This window comes from Pinus tabuliformis, chromosome 8, assembly GCF_031772625.1.
Source record: "Pinus tabuliformis cultivar Carrire ecotype Pingquan chromosome 8, CPIR1, whole genome shotgun sequence".
Classification (NCBI taxonomy): Eukaryota; Viridiplantae; Streptophyta; class Pinopsida; order Pinales; family Pinaceae; genus Pinus; species Pinus tabuliformis.
In genome coordinates, this window is record NC_142294.1 from 1,973,151,323 (window position 1) to 1,973,174,176 (window position 22,854).

The following is a 22,854-nucleotide window of genomic DNA, read 5'->3' on the forward strand; positions in this document are numbered from 1 at the left end:
ACATGAGATCTCCAAGACGCAGAAATCGTTTGGATAAATTCCACCTAGATTGTGTGTTATTAAAATAATTAATATTTTTAATGGGGTTCCTAAGTCTAAACTTAGGAAAATAAAAATATTAATGGGTATTAATAAAAATATGGGTGAGAAGCTTCTAAGTGACGAAGATCAAGTCTATTTTAATCTTAGCCGTTAATTAGGGACTTAATCTCGGTCGTTGATTCATCAACAGGGAAGGTATAAGAGGAGACTTTAGGGTCAGTTGGAGATACACCAAGTGATTAGTCAGTTCGATTTTTTTTGGGGTGTGGTTTGCTGAGAAAATCGAACCAGTGATCTGAGTTGCAGTGAGAGGGGCAGAAGCAGAGATTTGGATCGGAAAGGAGTTCCGAGCCAAAGAGTACGTGGCAGAGAGGCAACAGTAGCATCAGAGAGGCAGCACAGAGGCCTACGTAGGCCAGGAGGGGCTCATGCAGAGCTGATGCAGGCCAGGAGGGTCTCTTGCAGTCGCAGTGCAGTGTATTCGTCTGAAGCCCGAGATTTTGTTAGAGAAGTGAGGTTCGGAGCCAGGAGGGTTGAACAACAGTATTCCTCCAACAAATCGATCCAACAAAAGGGGTGACGCAGTCTCCTAGAGGCAAGACGCTAGCCCAAGCAGTGATTGCGCTGGGATTTCACAGTGTTTGCTGGAGTCAGGCCACTCAGTGGATCAGTGGTGACTTGAAGAATGAGGTAAATCATCATATGTATTTCTTGTTGCCGTGATTTCTCTATAAGGTTAGTTGGTGTGAGAGGCAACCTGTTGTACTCAGATTATGCTTGCTTAATAATACAAACCCTCTATCTGTTGCACCTGTTTTCCCGCATTGGGTTTTTCGGGGACATGTTGTCCAAAAATAATGATGTCCCTTGTGTGTTTGTCTCATATATTGTTTCAGTTTATGATTTGTATCTCAGTGTAGGTTGCAGTAGGGTTTTTCATCATTATTTATAATTAAATAACTTGTTGAATGAAATAACAAGTAGCAGATGATAAACTGGTGACTGCAGTAGGATTTCTGTTTGTAAAGATTCATAAATTTTCACATGGTATCAAAGTATTGCAGATCATAGGACACTGAGGCCATCAACCGGGAGATCCAACAAATCTGCTGCAAAGACGCTGTTGTCCTGTAATATTCCTAATTAGCTATGGCTAATTAGAATATTCGATTTTGCTCAATTTTGCCTTTTATAGTTATTTGTAGATAAAAAGGTGAGGAAAAGGGGACATAACTCACTTTTAAAATAAAAGTCACTTTCTAGTAGCACAACATTGTGACTTAAAGGGGAGCCAAGGGGGCAAAGGACCATGCAAAGATGGGGCCCATGCAGACATTTGGAGGGACTGCGCAGATGGGAAAGGAACACGTGGCAAAAGGGGATTACGTTGGAGGAGGTGAGCCTTGGGATTGAGAGGGGTCAATGCTATAAAGGAGAGAGGAGCCTCCTCATTTTGGCATTCGGTTATGAGCATTTGAGCTAGTCACTTCGACTTGGAGCACACTAGCTGTTTAGCCTGTCTGTAGCACTGTTTAGTGCACTGAGTGTCTCCGTTCGGAGATTTCACCCTTAGCCCCGGGGGACTTTGAGTGCTTACTCAGGCAAGGTATTTTCAGCAGTCTTTTTGCAGTAGTTTTTATCTTTGGCATTGAGGTGGAGCTGAGCATTAGAGGACTGCGCAGTCTTGAGAGAGAGGGACGCAGTTCTTTTGGGGGCAGTTCCGGATTGAGGATTTGTGGTGGAGTTGAGCTGGGATATTGAGCAAGGGATCAGCTCTTGCATATTGGAGGAGTTTGGCAGAGTTTCAGGCAGTATTTTGGAGGATTCTACTCAGTGGCAGCGCAGGGCCTTGAGGGATTGCGTGATTCCCCAAGGGGGCGATTTTCGGGGGTTGACCATTTCAGAAAATCTTTCTGGGTTTTTCTGGGTTTTCTGAGTAGAGGTGGATTCCAGAGTTTCAGTATTTTCTGAGGAGGGGAACAACCCCAAATCCTCATTTGATTTCCAGCAGTAGCAACGGTACAAGTTACAACGGTTCTCTAGCAGCATCCACACAGTTCAGAGAGAGGCCATTCCTTTGCTATTCTGAGTGTATTTCTTCACTTGCCGGGTGCAAGTCGAGGTGCCATCCTTCTGATCACCTCCTGTACTCATTCCATTACTCAGTATAATAAAATGGCTTAGCATTTCTCTTTGCATTTCTCGAGTATCTGCTTATATCTCATGTTTACATTATTACATGTTGCACCACTGTTATTTTTATCATTTTGAGTTTCCCGGTTATTATATTATTTGTGCGTATTTGGTTGGAGTTTACTGGGGTTTTGGGGAATATCTCTGAAACGGGATATTACAGTGGTATCAGAGCATAGATCTGGCTCAGCTTGTGGAGCTAGCAATCTATGACACTGGGGGAAAAACCCTACATCTGTTACAGAGGTAGGAGATACAAAGACACTGGGCGTAGGTTGGAGAACACCTATGGAGAGGGAGACTGTGTTCCGGTGGTGGATGCAGAACAGGAGGAGCCTGTGGTGGACGCAGAACAGAAGGAGCCTGTGGTGGATGCAAAGCAGGAGGATTTGATGGCAGATGAGGATGGGAAGAGATTTGCGGACATGCTCCTCAAATCAGTGCAGGATCTGTCGAGGCAGATTGAGGTGATGGGGCAGAGATTCACAGCAGTGGAGGCTAGACAGCGTGAGAACCCACGGGTTTTCCACGTTGGTGAGGGATCGGGTACATCCCACCATTTTCCAGAGCAGGGTGCCACTCAGCATGATATTACTCCGCAGATGGCCTCACATGCCCCTACATGCTCTACCATGCCCACTTTCCTAGGAGCAGACACGTGGGCCGGAGCCCAGTGGGAGGCAGAGCCCGGTCATATGGGCGATTATTTTGCAAAGTACTAGGCCTATGGGCAGGAGTTCAGGGATGCTCTTTCATTTAGAGATTTTGTTCAGCTCCAGCGGGATAGTAGACCCCGTGACCATCATAGAGGACACCAGCATTATCACGATGGAGACACCCACTGCATAGCTAGTAGATTCCACTTGCCTATGTTTGGTGGTTCATCAAACAGTTCGGCAAGGTCTTGGGAGGAGAAGCTGGACATTTATTTCCAGCTTAACCAGATGTCGGAGGTAGAGGCCATCAAGGTGGCGACATTACATTTGGATGGTGAGGCCCAGGATTGGTGGTTTCATGGGATGGCTACACTCGGGCATTCCACAGTGATGACGTATGCTGAGTTCACCAGGAGATTGATGGAGAGGTTTGACCGGAGGGATCCGAAACAACACTTTGTTGAGCTGACAAGGCTCAAACAGACAGGTAGCCCAGAGACCTACATTGCGGACTTTTTGAGGGTTTCGGTGATGGTGCCAAATCTATCCACGACATGAAGGATCTACATGTATTTTGAGGGGTTAGCAGAGCCACTTCGGGGTCTGGTCAGATCCGCTAGACCAACCACACTTCAGGATGCTATTAGCAGGACTCGGGACTTACAGGATGTCTTACCCAGGACCCGGACACTTTATCTCCAGCGATAGGCTTTTTAGCCTAAGGGGAAGGATGTGAGGATTCCACCTCCAAAGGGGAATCCAGGACGAGTACAAATTGACGACGATGCTGGGAGGGAGTTGAAGAAGAAGCGGTTGTGTTTCACCTGTCAGGAGCCGTGGGCACTAGGACATAGATGTGTTGCTAGCAAAGAACATTTTATTGAGGTCTTCTCTTAAAGCAACGACGAAGAGGATGAGGAGGATGATGTGGAGGTAGGAGATAGTCATGCAATGCAGGGTCCCTTGCCGTCTCCACCACCAACAGTAGGTGGTGCAGCTTTTGCACCTACCGGAGGAGCCCTTGTAGCATTGCGAGGAGTTCCCAAGTATTTGACACTGCGCGTACGGGGGACAGTACGTGGCCAACGAGTATCAATTTTGGTTGACAGTGGGGCAACCCACAACTTCATCGATGCACAGATGGTTGAGCGGAGAGGTATACCGATAGAGAGCTTCGATGGGTTTTCAGTTTTGGTCTTAGGAGATCAGACCATGGTGTGAGCTTGTTACGTCCCAGAGTTATCAGTGACGATGGGCACTTACACACTGACTGACCACTTTTTCGTGGTCAACATTCCGGACACCAACATAGTACTGGGCGTTCAGTGGCTTATCACTCTAGGGAAGGTCACTACAGATTGGAAGGCCCTAGAGATGGAGCGGGATGATGAGAAGAAAGGGAGGCATGAGAAGATACGGGGACAGCACACATATCCGCCTTAGATTGTTTCAGCTCATCGGATGGAGGCAGTCTTCCGGAAGGGAGACATAGAGTGGGCAGTGGAGCTGCGTGCATCAGAGGCAGGGACTACAGGGCAGACAGTGCACCCAGAGATACAGTCCATCCTTGACCGGTATGCCACAGTATTTGGGGAGATTCCGCTAGGACAGCCACCGGACCGGGGGTTTGAGCACACCATTGAGCTTGAGCAGGGCATATAGGCAGTGATTACCACCCTTTATAGACATCCCAAGGCCTATCGGGATGAGATTGAGCGAGCCATTTGGGAGTTGCTGGCTCTTGGGCACATTTAGCCGAGCACGAGTCCTTTTTCTTCTTCTGTGGTGTTGGTGAAGAAGAAGGACGACACATTGAGGATGTGCATTGACTACAGGGCCCTGAACAAGACCCTGAAGAACAGGTACCCCATACCCAGGATCGATGAGTTGATGGACGAGTTGAGAGGAGCACGGTTCTTCTCAAAGATTGATTTGAGATCTGGGTACCATCAGATTCGTGTGAGGGAGCAGGACATTCCCGAGACCGCCTTCAGGTGTCACTATGGGCACTTTGAGTTTTTGGTGATGCCCTTCGGGCTAACCAATGCCCCAGCTACATTTCAGTCTTGCATGAATCACATCTTCCGTAGTCATTTAAGGAAGTTTGTGTTGGTGTTCTTTGATGATATCCTCATTTACAACAGGACTTGGGAAGAGCATCTCCAACACATTGAGGCAGTATTGCGCATCTTGGAGGAGCAACATTTCTATGCCAAGCTCTCCAAATGTGAGTTCGGGTTGACGGAGATGTTATACTTGGGACACATTATAGGGGTGGACGGAGTGAGGGTCCACGAGGAGAAGATTAGGGCCATCAGAGATTGGCCGGAGCCGAGAAGCGTGATGGAACTTCGAGGATTCATTGGTATTTGTACTTACTACCCGGAAGTTCGTCAAGAGTTTCTCATAGCTTGCTACACCCCTGATAGATTTGATGAGGAAGGGGGCATTCAGTTGGTCGGATACAGCGCAACAAACCTTTGACAGGCTCAAGGAGGTTATGAGCAGCTGCCCAGTGCTTGCATTGCCGGATTTTACGTAGCCATTCATTTTGGAGTGTGATGCGTCGGGAGAGGGGATCGGCGCAGTATTGATGCAGGGAGGTCACCCTATAGCTTTTGAGAGCCGGAAGCTCCTTCCGCACGAGAGGTTGTATTCTATATACGACAAGGAGATGCTAGCCATCATGCATTTATTGGCTGAGTTCCGACAGTATTTAGTGGGTAACAGGTTCAGGGTGAGGACTGATCACAACAGCCTCATGTTCTTTTTGGAGCAGAAGCAGCTACAAGAGAGGCAGCAAAAGTGGATCAGTAAGATCCAAGCATATGACTTTGACATTGAGTATGTCAAGGGAAAGAACAACGTGGTAGCAAATGCCCTTTCACGTAGACCAGCCACGTTGTCCCTTATGAGCTTGGATGCAGACTGGAGGGCTCGACTCTTAGTAGAGTACTCCAAGGACAGATTTGCACGTGAGGTTCTAGATGGATAGGTGGCAGATGACAGGTACAGGGTGGTCGATGAGATCATCTACTACAGGGACCAGATCTTTTTGACTGAGGGGTCTCAGCTCAAGAAGAAGATACTCTAGGCATCACATGATTCACCATTGGCCGGCCATCAGGGGTTTACCAAAACCTACAGGGCCATTAGAGAGGTTCTCATGGAGAGGCCTCAAGGAGGACGTACTCCAGCATGTCCGGGAGTGCGATGTTTGCCAGAGGAACAAGGGAGAGATGAACCATCCCGCAGGATTATTGCAGCCTCTTCCCATTCCGGAGGGGAAATGGGAGTGTATTTCGATGGACTTCATCACAGGGTTGCCCATGGTACAGGGCAAGGATTGCATCTTTGTCGTTGTTGATCGACTGACGAAGTAATCACATTTTTTCGCCATATCTCCACACTACACAACAACATAGGTGGCAGAGCTATTCTGCAGAGAGATCTTCAGGTTACATGGTCTACCCAAGACCATCACCAGTGACAGGGACAGCCGTTTCATGGGCAGCTTTTGGCAGGAGCTTTTCCGGTTGGTGGGGACGGAGTTGACACCGAGTACCAGTTATCACCCACAGACGGACGAGCAGACAGAGATAGTTAACAAGTAGCTGGAGGGCTACTTGCGTAACTATGTCAGTGGGCAGCAACGAGCATGGCTGAAGTGGCTGCATCTGGGGGAGTACTGCTACAACACTACACATCACATGTCCATTGGTATGTCACCATTGTATGCTTTGTATGGATATCACCCCTTATCTTTTGCTGACGTGATGTTTGGTGTTAGTAAGGCTCCGAGAGCCAAGATTTGGATCCAAGAGAGTCAGGATATTCTCCGAGCTCTCAAGGATAATATGGCTACAGCGTAGAACCAGCAGAAGCTGTATGTCGACAGGGGTCGAGTGGAGAGACAGTTTGAGGTGGGGGACTTGGTCTACCTACAATTACAGCCATACCGACAGTCGTCACTAAAGCAGAAGGGGGCTGAGAAGCTCAAGCCTCGCTTTTATGGGCCATACAAGGTGATACGCAGGATTGGACAAGTTGCATATGAGTTAGAGCTGCCCCAAGGCAGCAAGATTGATAATGTCTTTCATGTATCATGCCTGAAAAAGGCATTGGGGCAGCATGTGATAGTGACAGATGAGCTATCACCCACGGATGATGAGGGGCATTTGGTGTTGCAGCCAGAGGCTATTATTGATACCAGGGAGAGGCAGCTGCGGAGCAAGACGGTCCTGGAATTCTTGGTGAGGTGGAAGAATTTACTGGATGAGGATGCCACTTGGGAGAGTGAGAAAATTTTGCAGCATCCATCACTTCAGTTGCTTGAGGACAAGCAACATTTTGCCGAGGGAGATTGTAATATTCCTAATTAGCTATGGCTAATTAGAATATTCGATTTTGCTCAATTTTGCCTTTTATAGTTATTTGTAAATAAAAAGGTGAGGAAAAGGGGACATAACTCACTTTTAAAATAAAAGTCACTTCCTAGTAGCACAACGTTGTGACTTAAAGGGGAGCCAAGGGGGCCAAAGGACCACGCAAAGATGGGGCCCATGCAGACACTTGGAGGGACTGCGCAGATGGGAAAGGACCACGTGGCAAAAGGGGATTACATTGGAGGAGGTGAGCCTTGGGATTGAGACGAGCCAATGCTATAAAGGAGAGAGGAGCCTCCTCATTTTGGCATTCGGTTATGAGCATTTGGGCTAGTCACTTCGACTTGGAGCATGCTGGCTGTTTAGCCTATCTGCAACACTTTTTAGTGCACTGAGTGTCTCCGTTTGGAGGTCTCACCCTTAGCCCCGGGGGACTTCGAGTGCCTACTCAGGCAAGGTATTTTCAGCAGTCTTTTTGCAGTAGTTGTGATCTTTGGCATTGAGGTGGAGCTGAGCATTAGAGGATTGCGTAGTCTTGAGAGAGAGGGATGCAGTTCTTTTGGGGGCAATTCTGGATTGAGGATTTATGGTGGAGTTGAGCTGGGATATTGAGCAAGGGATCAGCCCTTGCATATTTGATTTCTAGTAGTAGCAGTAGCACGGTAGTTCTCCAGTAGCATCCACGCAGTTCAGAGAGAGGCAATTCCTTTGCTATTCTGAGTGTATTTCTTCACTTGCCGGGTGCAAGTCGAGGTGCCATCCTTCTGATCACCTTCTGTACTCATTCCATTACTCAGTATAATAAAATGGCTTAGCATTTCTCTTTGCATTTCTCGAGTATCTGCTTATATCTCATGTTTACATTATTGCATGTTGCACCGCTGTTATTTTTATCATTTTGAGTTTCCCTGTTATTATATTATTTGTGCGTATTTGGTTGGAGTTTACTGGGGTTTTGGGGAATATCTCTGAAACGGGATATTACATGTCTTGAGTGACAGCATTGTTTCAGAGGCAGAAGAGCAGCTGAAGGAGTGACGCAGAAGTTCACGTAGTGCTTGCGTCAGCTTTCTAAGCCAGGAGAGAGAGACGGAATAGCTGAGAGGAGCTCATGCAATGACTGCGTCAGCTCTCTGGGCCAGCGCAGAGCCTGAGGGGCTCAGATCAGTCAGTTGTCGGGGCAGTATGAGCAGTCTAATTTAATCTTATCCGTTGATTAGAGATTAGATCATGACCGTTGATGTCTCAACAGGAAAAGTATAAATGGATGCTTGGGGTCAGTTGGAGATGCACCAAGTGAGCATATTGGTTAGTCAGTTCGATTTTCTGGGGTGTGGTTTGCTTAGAGAATCGAACCAGTGATATGTTGCAGTGAGAGGGGCAAAAGTAGAGATTTGGATCAGAGAGTAAGTTCTGAGCCAAATAGTACGTAGAAGAGAGGCAACTTGAGTAGGAAGACAATGCAGAGGCCTACGCAGTCGAGGAGGGGCTCATGCAGAGCTAACACAGTCCAGGAGGGGCTCACACTGTGGCAGTGCAAAGTGTCATCTATAGTCAGAGATTATGTTGGAGAAGCGAAGTTCTGAGCTGGGAGGGTTAAACGATAGTCTTCACCCAACAAATCGATCTAGCAAAAGGGGTGACGCAGTGCTTTAGAGGCAGGACGCACGCCCACACAGTGATTGTGTAGGGACTGCGCAGTGTTTACCAGGAGGGTGTCAGATCACTTGTTGGATCAGCTATGACTTGGGGAGCGAGGTAAACCGTCGTATGTATTTCTTGCTGCCATGATTTCTCTTTAAGGTTTGCTGGTGTGAGAGGCAACCTGTTGTACTCAGATTCTACGTGCTTAATAATACAAATCCTTTATCTGCTGCACCGGTTTTCCCACATTGGGTTTTTCCGGGGATGTGTTGTCCAAAAATAACGGTGTCCCTTGTGTGTTTGTCTCATTTATCGCTTCAATTTATGATTTGTAAGTCATTGTAGATTGCAGTAGTGTTTACATCATTGTTTATGTAATTAAATAACTTATTGAATGAAATAACAAGTAGGAGATGTTAAACCAGTGACTACAGTAGGATTTCTGATGTGTAGATTCAGAAATTCTCACAGAACACAACCGATGCTACAAAAATCAACAACCATATTGGTGCTTGGAACTTGATTTTTTCTTGTAATTACTCAAATGACTCCATAGGCCAAATAGATAAGGTATTGGACTTCCTTTCACTCACATGACACCACTTCATTTTACATATTCATTTCATTATTGTTAGGTTCTCTTTACTCCCCTCCATTACCACATGAAGCGAGGCTAGTTAACTCTTAAGGATACCCCCTTGGCTAGGTACCTTTTCCTCAATCTAAAATGCAGAGGAGAGTTGGTGAGGTGATAATGGAAAACCTCTTGATTTCCACAAGGCTAGTAGCCTGGTACCTTATATTTGGGACTTCAAGCTACAGATGCTACTTTGTATGGTAACATAACTTATTGCTCTTCAATTTTCTCCTTTTTGATTTGTATTTATTTAAAATTTTTAGTCAAGGGAATATTTTTGATGCATGTTCTATCCATTTAACTAATTTGAAGCCATCTTTACCTCCTTTTCCTTGAATCAAAAAATTCTTACTGTCTGCATATTAAGTTTAAGAACAGATGAAAGGGATTACAAACCACTTTTTCATGTATTCCGCTCCTCAATAAGCTGCATTATGAGAAAGCGAGGGTACATTCTACATTTTGAATACATGTGTTGTCTTTATTTTCCTTTCACTATTTTTTTTTCAATAGTGGTTATGAAGTACATACTTACTTCAGATACAAGGAGAGCATTTTGTGCATCAAGCCCTACAAAATTTCAGGTTGTCATATGCATTAGCAAACATAACTCCAGGTATGAGTTCCTATTTTTTTCTCATCTGCAATGTGTTTAATGTGTGTTGTACAGAAAATATTGGTCCATGTTAACTTTAATTATGGAGGATGCAATTAGTTTTTAGAGCTTTGAAATGTATTCTAATTTTACATGTAGCATTTGACGTAACATACATCTAATTTCTAATATGTAGATCCTACGTTATGTTGTATTTCTTGAGCAATGCTGTTAGAACTCCCCTCCTTACAAGGATGTTAATGTTATGTCTAAAGGAAATGCTATTAATTTGAAAATTAATTGTATTAGTAGAATCGTCTTCAACAGCTTGTGTTTGATTTTTCTGGGCTCATAGTAGTAGATTGTAGCTATGAACTACATATTCATGTTCATGTTAATAAATAGCTAACAGACATTTTGTTTTTCCAAACATGATGTCATTGTGAAATGTTGAACAAAGTTTAGTGATATGGAAGGAATGATTTTCAGCATTAATGGTGTCTTTCCATGACTCTGTGAAGGGGTCTCCTCAATTGCATAATAGATCCATGACATTATAACGTTAACAGACCATGTAAAAGGTTATATAAACAAAGTCATAACACTTGTAATAATTAACCGAGAGTCACACTTTTACAACAGCATTACCCTAAGTGCTCATTACCGCTCAAACTCTCCCTACAAGAAAATGCCTAACCTTATTGGGAGAGCCTGTGGGCACTATCAAGAATTCCATCCACTGTCACTTCAGTGGCATTGTTCCACTATGTAGACTAAGAAATCTTATCCAGTGGGTAACCCTATGGTCAATCTAAGCCTAGCTCATTTGGTATAAGGTGAGAATGTCTTAGCTCAAATTGACAGATCACAACAACTCACTATGAAAGGTTCAATATAACAAATACTTTAAGAAAATCTGAAATTGGATTCTCGCCTTTTAAAATGACTTCACAGATTGCTCAAGATTGCTAGTGAATTAGATTTCCAAATAATGAAATGTTTGTTGAATGACTTAAATTATGATAGATTTCTTTTAATGACAAAATTCATAAAATTCTTATTATTGCTAGTCCAAAGTGTCCAAAATGTAATGGTATTCCGTGAGGTAGAAATACAAGAATCCAATTGATTTTATTCCAGAGATTTAGCCAATTAAGTCAATGTTTGAAAATCAAATGCTGGTGAGTGTTGTAAATGTTACAAATTTAAACTTGTGTGGTACTTGATGTTGATGTGAAAATTCTTGAATCTAGCACATCAGAAACCCCTACTGCAATGTCTGGCTTACTATCTCCTACTTGTTCTTTATATTATCAAGTTATTTAATTGCATAAACATAGAAGTAAACACAAATGCAGCCTTCACAGATATACAGATCATGCACTGAAATAAACTGAGACAATCACACAAGGGACACCGTTATTTTTGGACAATCGCCCTCGGAAAAACCCAATGCAGGAAAACCGATGCAGCATATAGAGGTTTTTATTATTAAGCAGATTTCTGAATACAACTAGCGTGCCAGAAATGGCTTAACCGTCAGAGAATATCCTTGGCAGTAGTACCTCTCTCCGGAGACAGATATTCCGGCAAATCAGCGACCGGATGATCAACCCCATAGTGACTGTGACTGTTCCTTGACTGTGACTGTTCCTTGTGCTGGACAGCGAACGCTGCTCCAAGTACTGCTTTGGAAATGCGTCACCCTCTCCCGGCTCAGGATCTGCTGATCAGCTCCCAGGCTGCCCCACAGAATCTCCAAATGTTGCCTCTGAAGCCCTCTGTGTCCTCTGCGCTGGCTCCTCAGACCTCTGCGTCAACCCTTCTTGGGCCTGTGCTGCCTCTTCCGACACTTCACTGCCTCTCTGCTATATATTCTTCAGCCTTGGATCGAAATCCCTTGCTGAATTGCCCCTCACTGCAACTGATCTCTAGCTTGATTTCCTTAGCAAACCTAGCACCAAAAAATCGAATTCTTGATTTCTCTTGGTGTTTTTCCAATTGACCCTCAAGCCTCCTCTTATACTTTTCTTGTTGACGATTCAACGACTGAGATTAAGTCCCTAATCGACGGCTAAGATTAGATATGGCTTGATCCTCGTCACTTAGAACATTCTGACCCATTTTACATTAATACACATTAATATTTTTATTTTCCTAAGTTTAGACTTAGGAACCCATTAAAAATATTAATTACTTTAATATCTCTTCATTCGTGTGGAATTTCTCTAAACGATTTCTGGGTCTTGGAGATCTCATGTGCCTTAGCCTCTCCACCAAATTTCATAGCTAGAGCACATCCAATGCTACCAAAAATCAACACTCCCTCTTAGCGAAGAATGTGCTCTAGTAATGCCTCACCACGGAAGCATCACATTGATCTTCTGCATCGGTCCTTTGTGCTGACGCTTGGCTTGCTGCCCCACATCCACTGCACTGTTGCTTCCTGTACTGTTTTCCATGACACTGCCACTGCCACTGCTACATCTGTACTGCAACTCCCTCTCAACACGCTGCATCATGCTGCCCATAGCACTGCCACTGCTAACTACTGCACTGCAACTCAGTTACTGAGAAGTAAGTAACTGATTTCATGCAAACATTGACATCCTGGTTAGTCTGGAAACCTTGTGATGTTGAAGCCACCTCCGCTGCTATCCTGTGCTCCCTCTGCTGCCACTGCGCGCTACTGCAAACACCTTTGTGCCTCTCACACTGCTGCAACCTCTACTACGCTGCTACAGACTTCTGCACTCTAGCACTGCCTTATTGCTCCAGCACACCTTGCTCCACCCGACACCTGTCATCATGCTATTGTCGTTAAGGGCTCCCGTAGTCGTATGTGATCCACGAGTTTGGGCACCTCAAGGATCCTGCCCCTAGCATGTAGTCCTCTTGACTACAACTCGATGTCTCCCCACCTCTTCTTTAGAGGTGCATGAGCACTTTGGCACAATCGTTATCAGTCTCGACTTCTTTCTCCGCCTTAGTTGGAGCTGCCTTTTGAATTGGAAGCCTCTCCATTGTTTTCCTTCTTGGGACACTGGGATGCATAATGTCACAGCTCCCCACAATGGAAGCACTTAACCTTGGAGATTTCCTTTTTCTTCCTCTTCCCTTGATGTCCCGCGGATGCTAGAGCCGCATCCTCCTCCTCTTTCTTGATTCAACCTCCTTTGCCACTACCCTCGGCCTTGGTCATCCTCTTGATCTCTTCCTGGCAAAGCGCTGCCCACATCTCCTTCCAACTGGGAAGAGTAGCCCTGCCCAAAATACTTTAGAAAAATGTCTCCCACTCCTTGGAGACTACATTCAGGGCAGTCCTGACCATAAACTTTGGATCTGGTGTAGACCCCACGGAAGTAAGTTGGTCGCGAATTTCTTGCAATCTTAGAAGGAATGGATCTATCTGCTCTCCCTTCTGCATTTGATATGACCGCAACTGATTCTCCAATAGCATCTTCTGCTACACGGAAGAGCCCTGGTATAAGGTGGTCAACGCCTCCCATATCTCCCTTGCTGTGTTCTTCTCGGCAATATGTGGTATGACATGATCTTAGACCCTGTCTAGGATCAAGAATTTTTCCTTTGCCTCGACCTCATACTTTTCATTGGCATTCGGGTCAACGGGGACAACTACAGTTTTTAAGGCGAAGTCCTTGATGCGATGTCTGTCCAGGATTGCAAGGATCCTGGCCTTCCAGATGACAAAGTTGGAAGCCCCATCCAACCTGTCCTGATCCCTTAGTCTATTCATTTCCATTTCAGCGCCTCTTCTGGACTCCCCTCTTGGAAATCTCCCTCTAAGCCCTAATTTCCCACCTGGAAATCCTCTAGCCAATTGTCGAACTACTCTCCAATCCTCCTTTGCCGCTGCAACACAGATCTGGATTCCTTGGCTAGAAATCCATTGAGGTAGTGATTCCCTCTACCTTGGTTCTGTCTCCTTAGACACTGTTTTGCTTCGACAGAAACAACGTTCCACCAACTCCTCAAATCACAATTTGCACACAGCTCCCCAAGCCTCGACCACTGAAGAAACTGAGTCTTTTAGGCTTTGCGCAGTCTTGACAAAGGTTGAATTTGCTCCTCCAAGCCACAGTGTCGATCCTTCCTGGCTTGAGAAAGATGATTGGGCACTGTGTAGGTTTGATCTACTCCTCTGCCTCTGCTTTGACCCTCCTCCTGGTTCGAAATGCTGACGCAGGCTCTGCGTCATTTCTTCTCTAGCCGCTTTTGCTTTGGAACAACGTTGTCTCTCGGGACAGTTGCTACTGCTGCAAATTTCAGATTTCTACTGGTGCCTTTAGTCCTCCTGTGATCTGCAATGCTCCAATACCTTGTGAAAATTCCTGAATCTAACACATCAAAAACCCCTACTGCAATGTCTGGTTTACTATCTCCTACTTGTTCTTTATATTAATAAGTTATTTAATTGCATAAACATCGAAGTAAACACAAATGCAACCTTCATAGATATACAGATCATGCACTGAAATAAACTGAGACAATCACATAAGGGACACCGTTATTTTTTGACAATCGTCCCCGGAAAAACCCAACGCGGGAAAACTGGCGCAGCATATAGAGGGTTTTATTATTAAGCAGATTTCTGGAGACAACTAGGGTGCCAGAAATGGCAATATCCTTGGCAGTAGTACCTCTCTCTGGAGACAGATATTCAGGCAAATCAACAACTGGATGATCAACCCCACAGTGACTTTGACTGTTTCTTGTGCTGGACAACGAAAGCTGCTCCAAGCACTACTCTGGGACTGTCACCCTCTCCTAGCTCAGGATCTGATGATCAACTCCTAGTCTGCCCCACAGAATCTCCCAGCGTTGCCTCTAAAGTCCTCTGCGTCCTCTGCGTCCTTTGCGCTGGCTCCTTAGACCTTTGTGTCAGCCCTTCTTGGGCTGTGCTGCCTCTTCCGGCACTTCACTGCCTCTCTGCTATATATTCTTCAGCCTTGGATCGAAATCCCTTGCTGAACTGTCCCTCACTGCAACTGATCTCTAACTTGATTTCCTGAGCAAACCCAACCCCAGAAAATCGAATTCTTGATCTCTCTTGGTGTTTTTCCAATCGACCCTCAAGCCTCCTCTTATACTTTTCTTGTTGATGATTCAACGGTCGAGATTAAGTCCCTAATCAATGGCTGAGATTAAATCTGGCTTGATCCTCGTCACTTAGAACATTCTCACCCATTTTATATTAATACACATTAATATTTTTATTTTCCTAAGTTTAGACTTAGGGACCCATTAAAAGTATTAATTATTTTAATATCTCTTGATCCGGGTGGAATTTCTCCAAACGATTTCTGGGTCTTGGAGATATCATGAACAACCCTTCGCTGCGTCTATGTAGTGTCTGTGTCAACGCAACATCACACTATCTAGTACTTGCGTCACTCTTCCTGGCTGATTGATTTGCCTCTGAGATTTTGACTTCTGCTCTCCTGGTCTCACACCCTGACTTCTAGCTAGAGAAATCGAACCCTCCAGAAAATTTCGAACCCCCTCAAGGCTTCTGCATTGCCTCTATGTCAACTTGCACTGCCTCTGTGTGGCTCTGCGTCAACCTCTCTGGCTTTCCGTTGTCTCTGCTGGATTTCTCTCTGCCTTCTTCGCTGAGTATTCTTCGACCGGGAAAGATTTCCCTTCGGATACTTTTGAAATTTCTAAGTCTAACCCGTTAGAAATTTTCCTGCACTATTTGGTTTATTTCACCTACTTGTTTAATTACAGAACAAGTCATTTAATGATATAAATATTGAAATAAACACAATGCAGTGTCAACCATCTACAGATCAACAATTGAAAGAAATAGACAAACACACAAGGGACAACGTTATTTTTGGATAATCTTCCCCGGAAAAACCCAATTTGTGAAAACCGATGCAACAATTTTGAGGGTTTTATTATTAAGCAACTTTTCTCGAGTACAACTGGGTGACAAACTGGCTCACCCTATAGAGAAATCTATTTGGCAGTAATACTTCTCTTCGGACGCAGATATTTGGAAAGTTTGCTCCATGAAACTCTCTCCAGCGCCTCTTTGAGGCTCAGCGTCAACCTAGAACCCTCTACGCCAGCCTCCTGATGCATTGTGTAGCCTCTCTGGCCCTCTGCGTCACTTCTGCAACCTCTGCGTCACTCACGCAGGCCCGCTGGCCCTTTGCGCAGTCAGTTTGACCCTCTGCGTGGCTCCTGCTGGCTCTGCGTTTGCCTCTCTGCCTCTGCGCTAGTCTCCCGACATTATCTCTGCCTCTTCGCTATGCACTCACTGCCCCTCGCTGCAACTTTGATCACTGGTTCGATTTCTCTTAGCAAACCCCGCTCTAGAAAATCGAATTGACTGGTCAATCTGGTATATCTCCAACTGACCCTCAAGCCTCCTCTTATACTTTTTCTTTTGAGTCTTCAACAACCGAGATTAAATCTCTAATCAATGGCTAAGATTATATTTGGCTTGATCCATGTCATTTAGAATCTTCTAACCCAGTTTTATATTAATACCCATTAATACTTTTATTTTCCTTAGTTTAGACTTAGGAACCCATTCAAAATATTAATTATTTTAATATCTCCGTCACCCGACGGAATTTCCCCAAACCATTTCTGGGTCTTGGAAAACTCATGTGCTTTAGCCTCTCCACCAATTTTCATGGCTAGAGCACATCTGATGCTACCCCAAATCAACACTGTCTCTTAGCGAGGAATGTGCTCTGGTAATGCTCTTCCACTGAACATCACCCTGATCATCTGGCACCGGTACCTGTGCTGATGTTTGGCCTCGCTGCCCAACATCCTTTGCACTGCTGCATGCTATACTGCTACCCATGGCTCTGCCATTGCCACTGCTACATCTGTACTGCAGGTCCCTCTGCATCCGTGTTGCTGCTGGTCCTTTCTCCCAACACTACATCTGCACTGCAGACCTCTCTCATCATGTTGCATCGTGCTGCCTATAGCACTACCACTGCTACTGCTGCACTGCAACTCAGTTAATGAGATGATGGTGTTGAAATTTGGTACCGGAGGACAGGTGGTTCTCTAAGGCTTTGATCTTTGGCCTAGGGAAAAGTGTCCAAAAGAATTTAATTTTTCTCCTAAAGTGACTATAATTTTTATAAAGTCAAATCTAATTTAAAAGTGACTTTAAGTGATAAAGTTACTAAAGTCTAATTTTAAAGTGACTTTTATAAAGTCAATGAAAAATTAGAAAGGAAAAGTGACTTTGGAAATAAATGACTGAGTGGGTCTTTATTAAAGTGGGGTGAATTAAAAAATAGAAAGTGAGATTTAAATGAGCATTTAATCTCAACCCTAAATCTCAATCTATTTCAGCCATTGGATTTAGGGATCACCCAAAAGTCACTTAGGGTTAGATTAAGGGAGGAAAAGGAGAAAAAGATCATTCATTCTTTCATGAGAAAATTGAGAGAGAGAGAGAGCAAGAGAGCAAGGGAGATTTCTGGATAGGAAGGAGAAGGAGGTAGCAAATTGGCACACATTCCAAGGCAGCATTTCAGCAAATCCGTACAGTTGAATGAACAAATAGTAAAAGGCAGATTTTTGAGCATGATTTTCAAGGAGGCGATTTTCTGCACAAAAATCGAGGTATGTCCGTACAGTCCGCATATCCGTACAGTCCGTACATCAGTACAGCAGTTTTCCAGCTTGACTGTGAGGCACGAAAATGAGATAAGTTGTAAAGTTTGCTTGCTGAAATTTTTGCTGAAGATTTTTCTCACTGTAAAAGGCATTTTTTTTCAGAAATAAGAAAGAGCTCTTGAACTGGTTTTCCCCAAGAGTTGTAGGGGTTTTTTCCAGGGTCACATTGACAAAAAATCACTGTGTTTAAATGGTTGTTTGTACCTGCTGATTTTTATTTCTACGTTTTCCAACATTCTGTAAAATTTCCAGAATTTGTGTTTTCAGCAAAATTTATTTATTTATTTATTTTATTTTAATTTTCATTTTTATTTTAATTTAATTTATTTTTTTATTTTATTTTTTTATTTTTATTTTTATTTTAATTTATTTAATTTATTTTATTTTTATTTTTATTTTATTTTTATTTATTTATTTATTTATTATTATTTTTTTTTCAGTTGTTGAATGTATGGATATGGGAAAGGGCATTTAACTACATGGGAGAAATAAGGTGAAACTGAAAACCGGGGTGGGAAAACAGAAATTTTTACATGGTATCAGAGCTTGAGTGCTGAAGTGCAGTTTGGGACAGCAAGGAAGAAAATTACAGCCTGCTGATTTTTCACTCAGAAAATTCCAACAAGCTGATTTTTCACAAACAACAGTTTTTATCTTTACTACAACAGTGCTATTTTTCAGTTTTAGGACAGCAGGATGTCATTGGGATTGAGGGTGGAGGATAGGTTGGATGGGCATACAAATTACAACATTTGGAAGGAGAGAATGCAGAGTATCTTTGAGGAGGCAGAAGTCTGGGATATCATGGTGCATACCACACAGAACCCTGTTGTTGTGCCTATTGATGCTATTCAGTTGGCTACTTATAATAAAAAAAACAACAAGGGTAAGCGACTGATTCTAGATGGAATCAAAGACCATTGCATTCCTCATGTGAGAGGAAAGAGCAATGCCCATGAGATGTGGACAGCATTGTCTAATCTCTATCAGAGTACCAATGATAACCGGAAAATGGTCCTGAAGGAGAAGCTGAAGAACATTAAGATGGGTAATGATAGTGCAGCTGGATATTTCACAAAGATTACTAATGTGAGAGATGAGTTAGCAGCAATTGGAGAGGCCATTCAACCCACTAAGTTGGTGCGGATTGCAGTAAATGGCCTGCCCCGTTCATGGATGAACTTCGCTGATGGGGTTTGTGCACGTGAGACCCTTCCCACATGGGAGAGGTTTTGGGATCATTGCATTCAGACGGAGATCAGGAAAGGTCAGCTTGGGGCAGCCAAGCCAATTGAGCAGGATGAGGATGTAGCACTGTCAGCAGGAGGCAAGAAAGGCAAAGGGAAGAAGCAGGCTTCCATAAGCAATGGTGGGGGCAAAGGCAAAGGTAAAGGTAAAGAGGATAACACACAGAAGGACTATTCCAAGGTGAAGTGTTGGAATTGTCAAAAGATGGGACATTATGCAGTTGTGTGTTTGGAGAAGAAGAAGAAGAAGGGGAAGAACCAAAACGTGGCAGCTTCAACAGAGGTTGAGGACTTTGCAGTTCGTTTTGACCGAGAGTTTGGGTTCACTGCGTATGAGTCCTCTAGTGCAGGATCACCTGCCACACAGGTTCAGAAGGAGCATGCTTTTCCCTCGATTAGCGGAGCATCTTCGGGTATCTGGTAGGTGGACAGCGGGGCTTCACGTCACATGACAGGAGTCCGTGAGTACTTCTCAGAGCTTTCAGAGAGTGGCACTGATATTGAGGTAGTACTCGGTGATGACAGAGTTGTCCAAAGCATCTTGGGCAGGGCTTCTCTTCCCAGTTGGGAGGAGATGTGGATAGCTCTTCGACAACAAGAGATTAGACGGTGGACCAAAGCGGGAAGCAACAACAAAGGGGTCAGAATTAGGAAGGAGGAAGAGGAGGATGCATCTGTCTCATCAACATGACAACAATGGTAGCAGAAACGAAAGAAGGCAGCCATATCAAAAGTCAGATGCTTCAGATGTGGAGAAATGGATCATTTTGCCACGCAGTGCCCTTAGAAGAAGGGAAAAGAAGAGAATTCTGACTCAAAGGCTGCTCTAGCACAAACTAACAAAGAGGACGATGATGATTGTGCCATGAGTGATCATGCACGTCTAGAGAAGAGGTGGGGCGATATTGCGCTGTAATCGGGAGGACTACAGTAAAAGGGCATGATCCTTGAGGTGCCCAAACTCTTGGACCACATACGTGTTGATTTTGGGTAGCATCGGATGTGCTCTAGCTCCCAAATTTTGTGGAGGGGTTAGAATACATAAGGTCTCCAAGACTCAGAAATCGTTTAGAGAAATTCCACCTGGATTGTGAGTTATTAAAATAATTAATATTTTTAATGGGGTTCCTAAGTTTAAACTTAGGAAAATAAAAATATTAATGGGTATTAATAAAAATATGGGTGAGAAGCTTCTAAGAGACGAGGATCAAGCCTGTTTTAATCTTAGTCGTTGATTAGGGACTTAATCTCGGCCGTTGATTCATCAACAGGAAAAGTATAAGAGGAGGCTTGAGGGTCAGTTGGAGATACACCAAGTGATCATTCAATTTGATTTTTTTGGGGCGAGGTTTGCTGAGAAAATCGAATAGGTGATCTAAGTTGCAGTGAGAGGGGCAGTAGCAGAGAGTTGGATTGGAAGAGAGTCCCGAGCCAACGAGTATCAGGCGTGAGGCAGCGGTAGCATTAGAGAGGCAGCACAGAGGCCTACACAACCCAGAAAGGGGCTCACATAGAGCTGACGCAGGCCAAGAGGGTTCTTGCAGTGGAAGTGCAAGATAATCGTCAGAAGTTCGAGATTTTGCTGGGAGTTTGATGTTTTGAGCTGGGAGGGCTGAAGTCGAAGCTCCTGAGAGAAAATCGATCCAGTAGAGAAGTGATGCAGTCTCCCAGAGGCAAGACACTGGCCCACACAGAGTAGATTGTGCTGGGATTTTCGCAGTGCTTGCCAGAGTCAGGCCACTCAGTGGATTAGTTGTGACTTGGAGAACGAGGTAAACCCTCATATGTATTTCTTGCTGCCGAGATTTCTCTGAAAGGTTAGTCGGTGTGAGAGGCAACCTGTTGTACTCAGATTCTGCTTGCTTAATAATACAAACCCTCTATATGCTGCACCAGTTTTCCCGCATTGGGTTTTTCCGGGGACGTTTGTCCAAAAATAACGGTGTCCCTTGTGTGTTTGTCTCATATCTATTTCAGTTTATGATCTGTATGTCAGTGTAGTTTGTAGTAGTGTTTTTCATCAGTGTTTAAATAATTAAATAACTTTTTGAATGTAAAAACAAGTAGGAGATGATAAACTAGTGATTGCAGTAGGATTTCTAATGTGTAGATTCAGAAATTTTCACATGGTATCAGAGCATTGTAGATCATAGGACACTGAAGACATCAGCTGGGAGATCCAGTGAATTTGCTGTAGAGAAGCAATTGTCCCAAGTGATAACATTGTTTTAGAGGCAGAGAAGCAACTGAAGGAGTGACGCAGAGGCTCAACTATTGCCTATATCAGCCTTTCGAGCCTGTAGGGGGTGATGCAGTACCCGATAGGAGCTCACGCAGTGACTGCATCAACTCTCTGGGCCAACGCAAAGCCTGAGACTCTCAAATTAGTCAGTTGCCGAGGCTGGAGGAGCAGGGAAGATTCGATTAGTGGAGCTGGTGCTATTGGTGCAGAACAATGTCTATGGAGACAAAGCTGAGGTAGAGGGAGTCACTGCGTTGACAGATTTCTAGCCAAAGAAACCTAGATCTGGGTTGCAGTAGCAAAGGAGGATTGAAGAGGAGTGATTCGACATTTGGCCGAAGAATTTCCGTGAAAGAAATTAGAACTCGGAGGGAGTCTAGAGGAGCTTGTTCTTTGGAGGATTTCTAGCACCAAATAAATCTAGATTCGAGTCTTGCTGGATTAACAGCAGGAGAGGCAGAAGAGAACTAGTCCTATATTTGTTGAGTAGAGATGGCAGTGAATGGACTGAGGGATTAGGACAGGTTGGATGGAGCATCCAATTTTGTCATCTGGAAGGCTAGTATCCTTGCAGTCCTAGACAAGAATCGCATCAAGGACTATGCCTTGAAGGTAGTTGTTGTTCCGGTTGATGCTGATCCACTGCAGAAGTACGAGGAGGCCCAGGCGAAGGCTAAATGCATGATTCTAGATCGGGTCAAAGATCATGTGGTCCCACACATTGCTGAGAAGGACACAACAAGGGAGATGTGGAAAACACTGACCACCTTGTACAAGGGGACTTCCATTCAATGGAAGATGCTATTGGAGAATCATCTGAGACAGTACCAACATTCTGTAAAATTTCCAGAATTTGTGTTTTCAGCAAAATTTATTTATTTATTTATTTTATTTTATTTTATTTTAATTTTCATTTTTATTTTAATTTAATTTATTTTTTTATTTTTTATTTTATTTTTTTATTTTTATTTTTATTTTAATTTATTTAATTTATTTTATTTTTATTTTTATTTTTATTTTTATTTTATTTTTATTTATTTATTTATTTTTTTTTTTTTTTTTTTTTTTTTCAGTTGTTGAATGTATGGATATGGGAAAGGGCATTTAACTACATGGGAGAAATAAGGTGAAACTGAAAACCGGGGTGGGAAAACAGAAATTTTTACATGGTATCAGAGCTTGAGTGCTGAAGTGCAGTTTGGGACAGCAAGGAAGAAAATTACAACCTGCTGATTTTTCACTCAGAAAATTCCAATAAGCTGATTTTTCACAAACAACAGTTTTTATCTTTACTACAACAGTGCTATTTTTCAGTTTTAGGACAGCAGGATGTCATTGGGATTGAGGGTGGAGGATAGGTTGGATGGGCATACAAATTACAACATTTGGAAGGAGAGAATGCAGAGTATCTTTGAGGAGGCAGAAGTCTGGGATATCATGGTGCATACCACACAGAATCCTGTTGTTGTGCCTATTGATGCTATTCAGTTGGCTACTTATAATAAAAAAAACAACAAGGGTAAGCGACTGATT

General features: G+C 43.8%; 1 pseudogene across 1 annotated transcript in view; it reads left to right on the top strand.

Moving 5' to 3' along the window:
• Window positions 1-22,854, top strand: part of LOC149244354 (putative F-box protein At5g39460) — a 263,392-nt pseudogene that overhangs the window by 88,309 nt on the left and 152,229 nt on the right. The window contains exon 8 of the transcript XR_016246051.1: window positions 10,098-10,173. The product of XR_016246051.1 is annotated as a putative F-box protein At5g39460 (transcript). The remainder of the gene's footprint in view (window positions 1-10,097; window positions 10,174-22,854) is intronic.